Here is a 12,801-nt window from a genome sequence, read left to right on the forward strand (position 1 = left end):
TCTTCTTCTTGTTCTTCTTCTTCTTCTTCTTCTTCTTCTTCTTCTTCTTCTTCTTCTTCTTCTTCTTCTTCTTCTTCTTCTTCTTCTTCTTCTTCATCTTCTTCCTTTTTATATAGTTTGAGAAGTAACACAGAAAAAATACATTGATCAGTACCGCCTTTCAGCGAAAACGCGCTACTGCTATAGAGAAGTACATAAAAAATACATTGATCATCAATGATCTTTTTGTATAGAATCTAAATTGTCAATAGGAATCTTCCACCGATTTAAGAACCGGCGAAGACTCCTATTGCACCCTCAGATCCTACACATAGAGTTCAATGAAGACCAAATGCTTGTGATAGTTTGAGAAGTAACATATTTAAGATGGTCAAATTCTTGCTAAGGGAGCGACGTGGGACTAAAAATAGCCCCTGCCACAACTTCTTTAGTACCGGTACAAAAAATTCTGGTGCCCGACCAGCATCTTTAGTACCGGTTCGTGGCACGAACCGGTACTAAAGATTCGCAATGAACCGGTATTAAAGGTCTCCTCCCGCCTAGCCATTTGAACCGGCACTAATGGACGCATTAGTTCCGGCTCATATGCAAACCGGTACTAATGTTACTCATATTAGGTCCTTTTTCTACTAGTGATATATACATTCATACGTACATGCATCCATACAAAAAACCATGCGTCCATACAAAAGTCCATGCATCAATACAAGCTCGGGGAAGGGGGGAGACGAATCTGAAGGAAATATGCCCTAGAGGCAATAATAAAGTTGTTATTTATATTTCCTTATATAATGATAAATGTTTATTATTCATGCTAGAATTGTATTAAACCGGAAACTTAGTACATGTGTGAATACATAGACAATACACAGTGTCCCTAGTATGCCTCTACTTGATTAGCTCATTAATCAAAGATGATTATGTTTCCTAATCATAGACATGTGTTGTCATCTGATAAACGGGATCACATCATTAGAGAATGATGTGATGGACAAGACCCATCCATTAGCTTAGCATTATGATCGTTACAGTTTTATTGCTACTGCTTTCTTCATGACTTATACATGTTCCTCTGACTATGAGATTATGCAACTCCTGAATACCGGAGGAACACCTTGTGTGCTATCAAACGTCACAACATAACTAAGTGATTATAAATATGCTCTACAGGTGTCTCCGAAGGTGTTCGTTGGGTTGGCATAGATCGAGATTAGGATTTGTCACTCCGTGTATCAGAGAGGTATCTCTGGGCCCTCTCGGTAATGCTCAACACTATAAGCCTTGCAAGCTATGTGACTAATGAATTAGTTGTGGGATGAAGCATTACGGAACGAGTAAAGAGACTTGCCGGTAACGAGATTGAACTAGGTATGATGATACCGACAATTGAATCTCGGGCAAGTAACATACCGATGACAAAGGGAACAACGTATGTTGTTATGCAGTTTGACCGATAAAGATCTTCGTAGAATATGTAGGAGCCAATATGAGCATCCAGGTTCCGCTATTGGTTATTGATCGGAGATGTGTCTCGATCATGTCTACATAGTTCTCGAACCCATAGGGTCCGCACGCTTAATGTTCGATGACGATTTGTATTAAGAGTTATGTGTTTTTGATGACCGAAGTTTGTTCATAGTCCCGGATGAGATCACGGACATGACGAGGAGTCTCTAAATAGTCGAGACACAAATATTGATATATTGGAAGGTTATGTTTGGACACCGGAAAGGTTTCGGATAGGTTCAGACATTTTCCAGAGTACCGGGAGGTCACCGGAACCCCCCGGGAGAGTATTGGGACTTCATGGGCCTTAGTGGAAAGAGGAGGCCGGCGGCCAGGAGGTGGTGCATGCCCCCCTAGCCAAACCGAATTGGACTAGGGGAGGGGGTGCCCCCCCTTTCCTTCTCCCTCTCTCTCCCTTCCCCCTTCTCCTACTCCAGAAAGGAAGGGGGAATCCTACTAGGACTAGGAGTCCTAGTAGGACTCCCCCCTTTGGTGCGGCCCCTCTAGGCCGACCGCCTCCTCCCTCCCTCCTTTATATACGTGGGCAGGGGCACCCCAAAGACACATCAATTGTTTGCCATGTGCGGTGCCCCCCTCCACAGTTTACCACCTCGGTCATAGCGTCATAGTGCTAGGCGAAGCCCTGCGCGGATCACATCATCAACACCGTCGCCACGCCGTTATGCCGACGGAACTATCCCTCGACCCTCTACTGGATCAAAAGTTCAAGGGACGTCATCGTGCTGAATGTGTGCTAAACACGGAGGTGTCGTACGTTCTGTACTTGGATCGGTTGGATCGTGAAGACGTTTGACTACATCAACCGCGTTAACTAACACTTCCGCTTTCGGTCTACAAGGGTACGTGGACGCACTCTCCCCCTCTCGTTGCTATGCATCCCCTAGATAGATCTTGTGTGATCGTAGGAAATTTTTTGAAATTGCATGCTATGTTCCCCAATAGAATCTCATCGAGGGGGAGAGGTAGCACGAGGGAGGGGGCACCGATAGGGTGGGGGCGGCTGCGGGGTGGGGGTGCTGGCGGGCTGGGAGGCGTCGACCGAGGCGGGGTGGGAGGGGTGCCGTCTTGTGGGGGCGGGGAAGCCAGCCGGTGCAGGGGTGGGGGCGATGGCGGGGTGGGTGGGAGGGGGCGCCGGTGGGACGTGATACATCCATTTTGCATCATGTTTTCATGTTGATATTTATTGCATTATGAACTGTTCTTTCATTTTATGATACAATTCTTATGCCTTTTCTCTCTTATTTTGCAAGAATTATATGAAGAGGGAGATTGCTGGCAGCTGGAATTCAGGACCGGAAAGGGCTATATCGGAGGCAACTTTTCTGAACATCTCCAAATGATGAAAATGGACAAAGAATTATTTTGGAATATATTAAAATTATTGGCGAAAGAAATACCAGAGGGGAACCACCAGGCGCGCCCCGAGCTTGTGGTGATCTTGGCAGGCCTACATGGCCCATCTTCTGGTATATAACCCCATTTGCCCTAGAAAAAAAAATCAAGAGAGATCTTTCGGGACGGAACCCGCCGTCTTGAGGCGGAACTTGGGCAGGAGCGCTTTAGCTCTCCGGTGGAGCGGTTCCGCTGGGGAAACTTATCTTCGGAAGGGGGAAATTGAAGCCATCATCATCACCAACAACCCTCTCATCGTGGGAGGACCAATCTTCATCAACATCTTCACCAGCACCATCTCATCTCAAACCCTAGTTCATCTCTTGTATTCAGTCAGTGTATCAAAACCTTAGATTGGTACCTGTGGGTTGCTAGTAGTGTTGATTGCATCTTGTAGTTGATGCTAGTTGGTTTACTGTTGGTGGAAGATTATATGTTCAGATCCATTATGCTATTCAATACCCCTCTGATCTTGAACATGAATATGATTTGTGAGTAGTTGCTTTTGTTCTTGAGGACATGGGAGAAGTTTTGTCATAAGTAATCATGTGGATATTTTGATGATGTGTATGTTGTGATTCCCTTAGTGGTGTTGTGTGAACGTAGACTACATGACACTTCACCATATTTGGGCCTAAGGGATTGCATTGTGGATTAGTTATTATAAGATGAGTTGCTAAGAGTAAACCCTAGTTTATGTGCTATTCCGTAAGGGGCTGATTTGGATCCATATGTTCAATGCTATGGTTAGATTTATCTTAATTCTTCTTTCGTAGTTACGAATGCTTGCGAGAGGGGTTGATTATAAGTGAGAGGCTTGTTCAAGTAAGAACAACACTCAAGCACCGGTCCACCCACATATCAAATTATCAAAGTAGCGAAGGCGAATCAAACAAACATGATGAAAGTGACTAGATGAAATTCCCGTGTGTCCTCAAGAATGTTTTACTTGCTATAAGAGCAAGTTTCGGCCCGTCCATTGCTACAAAAAGGATTGGGCTACCTTGCGGCACCTTTGTTACCGTTACTATTATTTGCTCGTTACAAATTACCTTGCTTCAAACTATCTGTTACCAACAATTTCAGTGCTTGCAGTAAATACCTTGCTGAAAACCGCTTGTCATTTCCTTCTGCTCCTCGTTGGGTTCGACATTCTTACTTAGTGAAAGGACTACGATTGATCCCCTATACTTGTGGGTCATCAGGAAGACAAAGAGAAGTGAGAAAAAAGAGACCGCAGGGAGAGTTTAAGTGTCGCACTGACCTTTACTGAGCATCTGTTGGTGCGGATCTCAGTAAAGGTATAAAACCCTAGATCTAGGTTCCACCCTTTACTGAGAGCTATGCTCAGAATAGGCACCAATGCCGAGAGCAACTCTTGGAAAAGACAAGCCCCCCTCCGCAAATGGCCTACGGAAAATATGGGGGCCTATCATGTGTCATGCGATGGCCTCCTTTGAGGGCACGAGAAGTTTCGAAGCCAACAGAGCAACATGACCAACACTTACTTCACAAACCGGACATGTTCCCTCTCGGAACCCATATACTAGCTCGGAGATGGTGCGGTTTACAAGCGGCCTGAGTGGAGGCTTATTTGAAACACACCCAGACTTTTACCACACCCTGCATGGGTTGTGTCATGACACCGTGCCAGCTCCCGAGGAATTCCACCATCGTATGATTTTCTAGGGATTATAACGATTGCATCAGGCATGCCACAGAGGTAATTTCACACCCCGGTTGCAGGGCCTGCCCCTCCCTCACCAGGACGTGACCTACGGATGTTGCAAAGACATCACGTAGGATTTCCCATGCCGCTTCTGGGCATGATTTCATGTGCCGCCTTGCAGATCATGACGGAATTGCGCATAGTTATGATTTCATTCAAGGTAGTGATCATCTATATAGGCATCACGTCTGAGACAAGTAGACCGAAATGATTCTGTTTCTACTACTATTACTCCACTTTGAGAGCTATGCTTGCCTCTCTAGGTATTAAGTTCATGACAAACAGAGTAATGCATGAAGTATGCCATGAGGATGCTTTGGCGGGCATTCCTGGAACAACACAAGGCACCAACAACCTAAAACATGATCTGGTACTATAACCACGACGTAGAACACATTTTTTTATTACACACATTGATCTAATTATCTGTGCACTCCAAGTTTTCCTACCTATAAACACTTTAAACGTCTGATAACCCACAAGTGTAGGGGATCGCAACAGCTTTCGAGGGTAGAGTATTCAACCCAAATTTATTGATTCGACACAAGGGGAGCCAAAGAATATTCTTAAGTATTAGTAGTTGAGTTGTTGATTCAACCACACCTTGATAACTTAGTATCTGCAGCAAAGTATTTAGTAGCAAAGTAGTATGATAGTAATGGTAACAGTGGCAAAAGTAAAGATAATAGTTTTGTAGGAATTGTAACAGTAGCAAGGGAAAAGTAAATAAGCGAAGCACAATATGTGAAAAGCTCGTAGGCATTGGATCAGTGATGGATAATTATGTAGGATGCAATTCCTCATGTAATAGCTATAACATAGGGTGACACAGAACTAGCTCCAATTCATCAATGTAATGTAGGCATGTATTCCGAATATATTCATACGTGCTTATGGAAAAGAACTTGCATGACATCTTTTGTCCTACTTTCCCGTGGCAGCGGGGTCCTAGTGGAAACTAAGGGATATTAAGGCCTCCTTTTAATAGAGAACTGGAACAAAGCATTAGCACATAGTGAATACATGAACTCCTCAAACTATGGTCATCACCGAGAAGTATCCCGATTATTGTCACTTCGGGGTTGTCGGATCATAACACATAATAGGTGACTATAGACTTGCAAGATAGGATCAAGAACACACATATATTCATGAAAACATAATAGGTTCAGATCTGAAATCATGGCACTCGGGTCCTAGTGACAAGCATTAAGCATAGCAAAGTCATAGCAACATCAATCTCAGAACATAGTGGATACTAGGGATCAAACCCTAACAAAACTAACTTGATTACATGGTAAATCTCATTCAACCCATCACCGTCCAGCAAGCCTACGATGGAATTACTCACGCACGGCGGTGAGCATCATGAAATTGGTGATGGAGGATGGTTGATGATGACGACGACGACGAATCCCCCTCTCCGGAGCCCCGAACGGACTCCAGACCAGCCCTCCCGAGAGAGATTAGGGCTTGGCGGTGGATCCGTATTGTAAAACGTGATGAAACTTTCTCTATGATTTTTCTCTCTGAGAAACGGAATATATGGAGTTGGAGTTGAGGTCGGTGGAGCATCAGGGGGCCCATGAGACAGGGGGGCGCGCCCAGGGGGGAGGGCGCGCCCCTGATACGTCTCCAACGTATCTATAATTTTTGATTGTTCCAGGCTATTATATTACCCCTTTTGGATGTTTACGGGCTTTATTTTACACATTTATATCATTTTTGGGACTAACCTACTAACCGGAGGCCCAGCCCGTATTGCTTTTTTTGCCTATTTCAGTATTTTGAAGAAAAGGAATATCAAACGGAGTCCAAACGGAATGAAACCTTCGGGAGCGTGATTTTTGGAACGAACGTGATCCGGAGAGCTTGCAGTGCAATTCAAGAAGCTCCCGAGGACCCCACGAGATAGGGGGCCGCGCCCCCCTGTAGGGCGCGCCCCCCTGTCTCGTGGGCCCCTCGGGCGTCCACCGAAGTACTTCTTCCTCCTATATATACCTACATACCCCGAAAACATCCAGGAGCACCACAAAACACAATTTCCACCGCCGTAACCTCCTGTATCCGCGAGATCCCATCTTGGAGCCTTCGCCGGCACTCTGCCGGAGGGGGAATCGACCACGGAGGGCCTCTACGTCAACACCCTTGCCCCTCCGATGAGTTGTGAGTAGTTTACCACAGACCTACGGGTCCATAGTTATTAGCTGGATGGCTTCTTCTCTCTTTTTGGATCTCAATACAATGTTCTCCCCCTCTCTTGTGGAGATCTATTCGATGTAATCTCTTTTTGCGGTGTGTTTGTTGAGATCCGATGAATTGTGGGTTTATGATGAAGTTTATCTATGAATAATATTTGAATCTTCTCTGAATTCTTTTATGTATGATTGAGTTATCTTGGCAAGTCTCTTCGAATTATCAGTTTGGTTTGGCCTACTAGATTGGTCTTTCTTGCCATCGGAGAAGTGTTTAGCTTTGGGTTCCATCTTGCGGTGTTCTTACCCAGTGACAGAAAGGGTTGCAAGACACGTATTGTATTGTTGCCATCAAGGATAACAAGATGGGGTTTATATCATATTGCATGAGTTTATCCCTCTACATCATGTCATCTTGCTTAATGCATTACTCTGTTCTTATGAACTTAATACTCTAGATGCAGGCAGGAGTCGGTCGATGTGTGGAGTAATAGTAGTAGATGCAGGCAGGAGTTGGTCTACTTGTTATGGACGTGATGCATATATACATGATCATGCCTAGATAATCTCATAACTATGCGCTTTTCTATCAATTGCTCGACAGTAATTTGTTCACCCACCGTAATATTTATGCTATCTCGAGAGAAGCCTCTAGTGAAACCTATGGCCCCCGGGTCTATCTCTTATCATATTTGCTTTCAATCTACTTTTATTTACATCTTTACTTTTTGCATCTATATTATAAAATACCAAAAATATCATACTATCTCTATTAGATCTCACTTTTTCAAGTGGCCGTGAAGGGATTGACAACCCCTTTATTGCGTTGGTTGCGAGTTCTCAGTTTGTTTGTGTAGGTGCGTGGGACTTTTGAGGAGCCTCCTACTAGATTGATACCTTGGTTCTCAAAACTGAGGGAAATACTTACGCTACACTTGTTGCATCACCCCCTCCTCTTTGGGGAAAACCAACGCTAGCTCAAGACGTAGCAAGAAGGATTTCTGGCGCCGTTGCCGGGGAGGTCTTCGCTCAAGTCAAGACATACCAAGTACCCATCACAAACCCATCTCCCTCGCATTTACATTATTTGCCTCTCGTTTTCCTCTCCCCCACTTCACCCTTGCCATTTTATTCGCCCTCTCTTTCCCAATCTCCTCTCTCTTTTTCGCTTGCCCTCTTTTGTGTGCTTGTTTGCTTGTTTGACCTTATGGCCGCGCCTAAGGGTCCTGACCACCTTCTCAGAAGGATGGATGAGATTGAATCAAATATTAGAAGCTATATGAGTTTGCAATTTGATCATAATAATTTCTTTAGAAAAGAGCTTAAGGAACAAAAAAAGTTTTTTGGTGTTTATGAACAAAGAGCTTGTTGATATGAATCAAGACTTCTATGGTGTTAATGCTCAAATTACCCGCCTTGAAAATGCTATAGCCAAAATTCCCGACAAGCAAGCCACCTTAGTCAATAAGATGGCCGCTAAACCAGAAAAATTACGTGAAAATAATGATGAAGATCTTAAAGTTATTGATGCGTCTCCTATTAGATCTATGTTTTGCAATATGAATTTTGATGATTATGGGACTGATGATGAATCAACTTTGCCTAGAAGGCGTCCCAAGAATTCGAAGTCTTTAGATCTTAATGCTAAATTTGGTAAAAGTGAGATTGGAGAATCCTCAACTTCTAATAACATTGAACCTACCATCTTGGATTTCAAGGAATTTGACTATGATAATTTTGCTCTTTAAAAGGTTGTATTTCCTTGTTGCAATCCGTTGTTAATTCTCCTCATGCTTATAGTCAAAATAAAGCTTTTACCAAACATATTGCTGATGCCTTGATGCAATCTTATGATGAAAAACTTAATTTGGAAGTTTCTATACCTAGAAAACTTAATGATGAGTGGGAACCTACTATAAAGATTAGAATTAAAGATTATGAGTGTTTTTCTTTGTATGATTTGGGTGCTAGTGTTTCCACGATTTCGAAAACTTTATGTGATATTCTAGGTTTCCATGATCTTGAAGATTGCTCTTTAAATTTGCACCTTGCGGATTCCACCATTAAAAAGCCTATGGAAGGATCAATGATGTTCTTATTGTTGCAAATAGAAATTTGGTGCCTGTAGATTTTATCGTTCTTGATATAGATTGCAATCTTTCTTGCCCTATTATTCTTGGTAGACCTTTCCTTAGAACGATTGGTGCGATTATTGATATGAAGGAAGGGAACATTAGATTCCAATTTCCCTTAAAGAAAGGCATGGAGCACTTTTCAAGAAAGAAAGTCAAATTACCTTATGAATCTATCATGCGTGCTACTTATGAATCAAGTGCCAAAGATGGCACTACTTGAATCTATCTTTGCTTTTATGCCTAGCTAGGGGCGTTAAACGATAGCGCTAGTTGGGAGGCAACCCAATTTTCTTTATGTTTTTTGTTTTTGCTCCTGTTTAGGAATAAATTTTGCATCTACTCTCTGTTTAGATGTGTTTTTATATTTTAGTTAGTGTTTGTGCCAAGTAGAACCTATAGGATAACCTATGATGATAGTTGATTTGATTCTGCTGAAAAACAGAAACTTTGCACTCACGAGAAAAAATTCAATAAATCACAGAAATGTGCTTTTGCATTGATTCTTTTTGATGCTGATCAATAAACAAAGTTTCCAGTACTTCCTATTTTGGTAGGAGTTTTAGAGTTCCATAAGTTTGCTTTAGTTACAGATTGCTTCAGACTGTTCTGTTTTTGACAGATTCTGTTTTTCGTGTGTTGTTTGCTTATTTCAACGCATCTATGGCTAGTAAATTAGTTTATAAACCATAAGGAAGTTGGAATAAAGTAGGTTAAACACCAAAATAAATAAAGAATGAGTTCATGGCAGTATCTTATGTGGTGGTTTTGTTTTCTTTCACTAACGGAGCTTATAAGATTTCCTGTTGAGTTTTGTGTTGTGAAGTTTTCAAGTTTTGGGTAAAGCATTTATGGACTATGGAATAAGGAGCGGCAAGAGACTAAGATTGGGGATTCCCATGGCACCCCAAGATATTCAAGGATAGCCAAAAGCCTAAGCTTGGGGATGCCCCGGGAAGGCACCCCCTCTTTCGTCTACGCTCATTGGTAACTTTACTTAGAGCTATATTTTTATTCGCCACATGATATGTGTTTTGCTTGGAGCGTCGTGTATTATATTAGTCTTTGATTTTTAGTTTACCACAATCATCCTTGCTGTACACACCTTTTGGGAGAAGCCTATTTGATTAGAATTTGCTAGAATACTCTATGTGCTTCACTTATATCTTTTGAGCTTGATAGTTTATGCTTTAGTGCTTCACTTATATCTTTTAGAGAAAGGCGGTGGAATAATTTTGAAGAAATTGCTAGTCTCTCATGCTTCACTTATATTATTTTGAGAGTATTTTAGAACAGCATGGTATTTGCTATGGTTACAAAGTTGGTCTTAGAATGATGAGCATCCAAGTTGGGTATAATAAAAACTATCATAGAAAAAGAATCGGATGCTATGATCAACTTGATGCTTGATAATTGTTTTGAGATATAAAGGTAGTAATGTTAGGGTCATGCTAGTGGGCAATTATGAAATTGAGAAATACTTTTGTTGAAGTTGGCAAGTCCCGTAGCATGCACGTATGGTAAAAGTTGTGTGACAAATTTGTTGCATGAGGTGCTCTTTTGATTGTCTTCCTTATGAGTGGCAGTCGGGGCTGAGCGATGGTCTTTTCCTACCAATCTATCCCTCATGGGGCATGCGTAGTAGTACTTTGCTTCGAGGGCGAAGTAGACTTTTGCAATAAGTATATGAGTTCTTTTTTGACTAATGTGAGTCCATGGACATATGCACACTCATTCTTTTACTTTGCTAGCCTTTATTATTACCGCGCAACTTTCGCCGGTATCATAAACCCTTTATTTACCTTCCTCAAAACAGCCACCATACCTACCTATTATGGCATTTCCATAGCCATTCCGAGATATATTGCCGTGCAACTTTCCACCGTTCCGTTTATTATGACACGTTCCATCATTGTCATATTGCTCTTTGCATGATCATGTAGTTGACATCGTATTTGTGGCAAGGCCACCTTCATAATTTTCATACATGTCGCTCTTGATTCATTTCATATCCCGGTACACTGCCGGAGGCATTCATATAGAGTCATATCTTGTTCTAGCTTTGAGTTGTAATTCTTGAGTTGTAAATCCATAAAAGTGTGACGATATTCATTATTAGGGCATTGTCCTAGTGAGGAAAGGATGATGAAGGATATGATTACCCCACAAGTCGGGATGAGACTTCGGACGTTACAAAAAGATAGAAAAAATGAGAAAAGAAAAAATTGAGAAAGGCCAAAAAGAAAAAAAAGAGGCCAAAAAAAGAAAAAAAAAGAAAAAGAAAAAGAAAAGAAAGAGAAAGAGAAAAAAAATAAAAAGAGAGAAAAAGAGAGAAGGGACAAATGCTACTATCTTTTTTTCCACACTTGTGCTTCAAAGTAGCACCATGATCTTCATGATAGAGAGTCTCCTATGTTGTCATTTTCATATACTAAGTGGGAATTTTTCATTATAGAACTTGGCTTGTATATTCCAATGATGGGCTTCCTCAAAATGCCCTAGGTCTTCATGAGCAAGCAAGTTGGATGCACACCCACTTAGTTTTTTTCGTTGAGCTTTCATATATTTATAGCTCTAGTGCATCCGTTGCATGGCAATCCCTACTCACTCACATTGATATCTATTAATGGGCATCTCCATATAGCCCGTTAGTATGCCTAGTTGATGTGAGACTATCTTCTCCCTCTTTTTGTCCTCACAACCACCACCATATACCACCATAGTGTTATGTCCATGGCTTACGCTCATGTATTGCGTAAGAGTTGAAAAAGCTGAAGCGCGTTAAAAAGTATGAAACAATTGCTCGACTCGTCATCGGGGTTGTGCATGATGGGAGTATTTTGTGTAATGAAAATGAAGCATGGCCTAACTATATGATTTTGTAGGGATAAGCTTTCTTTGGCTATGCTATTTTGATAGGACATGATTATTTGTTAGTATGGTTTGAAGCATTATTATTTTTATTTTTTATCAGCTTTTATTTTGAATCATTTGGATCTGAACATTCATGCCACAATAAAGAGAATTACATTATGAATTATGCTAGGTAGCACTCCACATCAAAAATTTCTTTTTTATCATTTACCTACTCGAGGACGAGCAGGAATTAAGCTTGGGGGTGCTTGATACGTCTCCAACGTATCTATAATTTTTGATTGTTCCATGCTAATATATTACCCCTTTTGGATGTTTATGGGCTTTATTTTACACATTTATATCATTTTTGGGACTAACCTACTAACCGGAGGCCCAACCCGTATTGCTTTTTTTTTTTGCCTATTTCAGTATTTCGAAGAAAAGGAATATCAAACGGAGTCCAAACAGAATGAAATCTCCGGGAGCGTGATTTTTGGAACGAACGTGATCCGGAGAGCTTGGAGTGCAAGTCAAGAAGCTCCCGAGGACCCCACGAGATAGGGGGCCGCGCCCCCCTGTAGGGCGCACCTCCTGTCTCGTGGGCCCCTCGGGCGTCCACCGACATACTTCTTCCTCCTATATATACCTACGGACCCCGAAAACATCTAGGAGCACCACGAAACACAATTTCCACCGCCGTAACCTCCTGTATCCGCGAGATCCCATCTTGGAGCCTTCGCCGGCACTCTGCTGGAGGGGGAATCGACCACAGAGGGCCTCTACGTCAACACCCTTGCCCCTCCAATGAGTTGTGAGTAGTTTACCACAGACCTACAGGTCCATAGTTATTAGCTAGATGGCTTCTTCTCTCTTTTTGGATCTCAATACAATGTTCTCCCCCTCTCTTATGGAGATCTATTCGATGTAATCTCTTTTTGCGGTGTGTTTGTCGAGATCCGATGAATTGTGG

Source organism: Triticum dicoccoides, chromosome 7B (assembly GCF_002162155.2).
Source record: "Triticum dicoccoides isolate Atlit2015 ecotype Zavitan chromosome 7B, WEW_v2.0, whole genome shotgun sequence".
Classification (NCBI taxonomy): Eukaryota; Viridiplantae; Streptophyta; class Magnoliopsida; order Poales; family Poaceae; genus Triticum; species Triticum dicoccoides.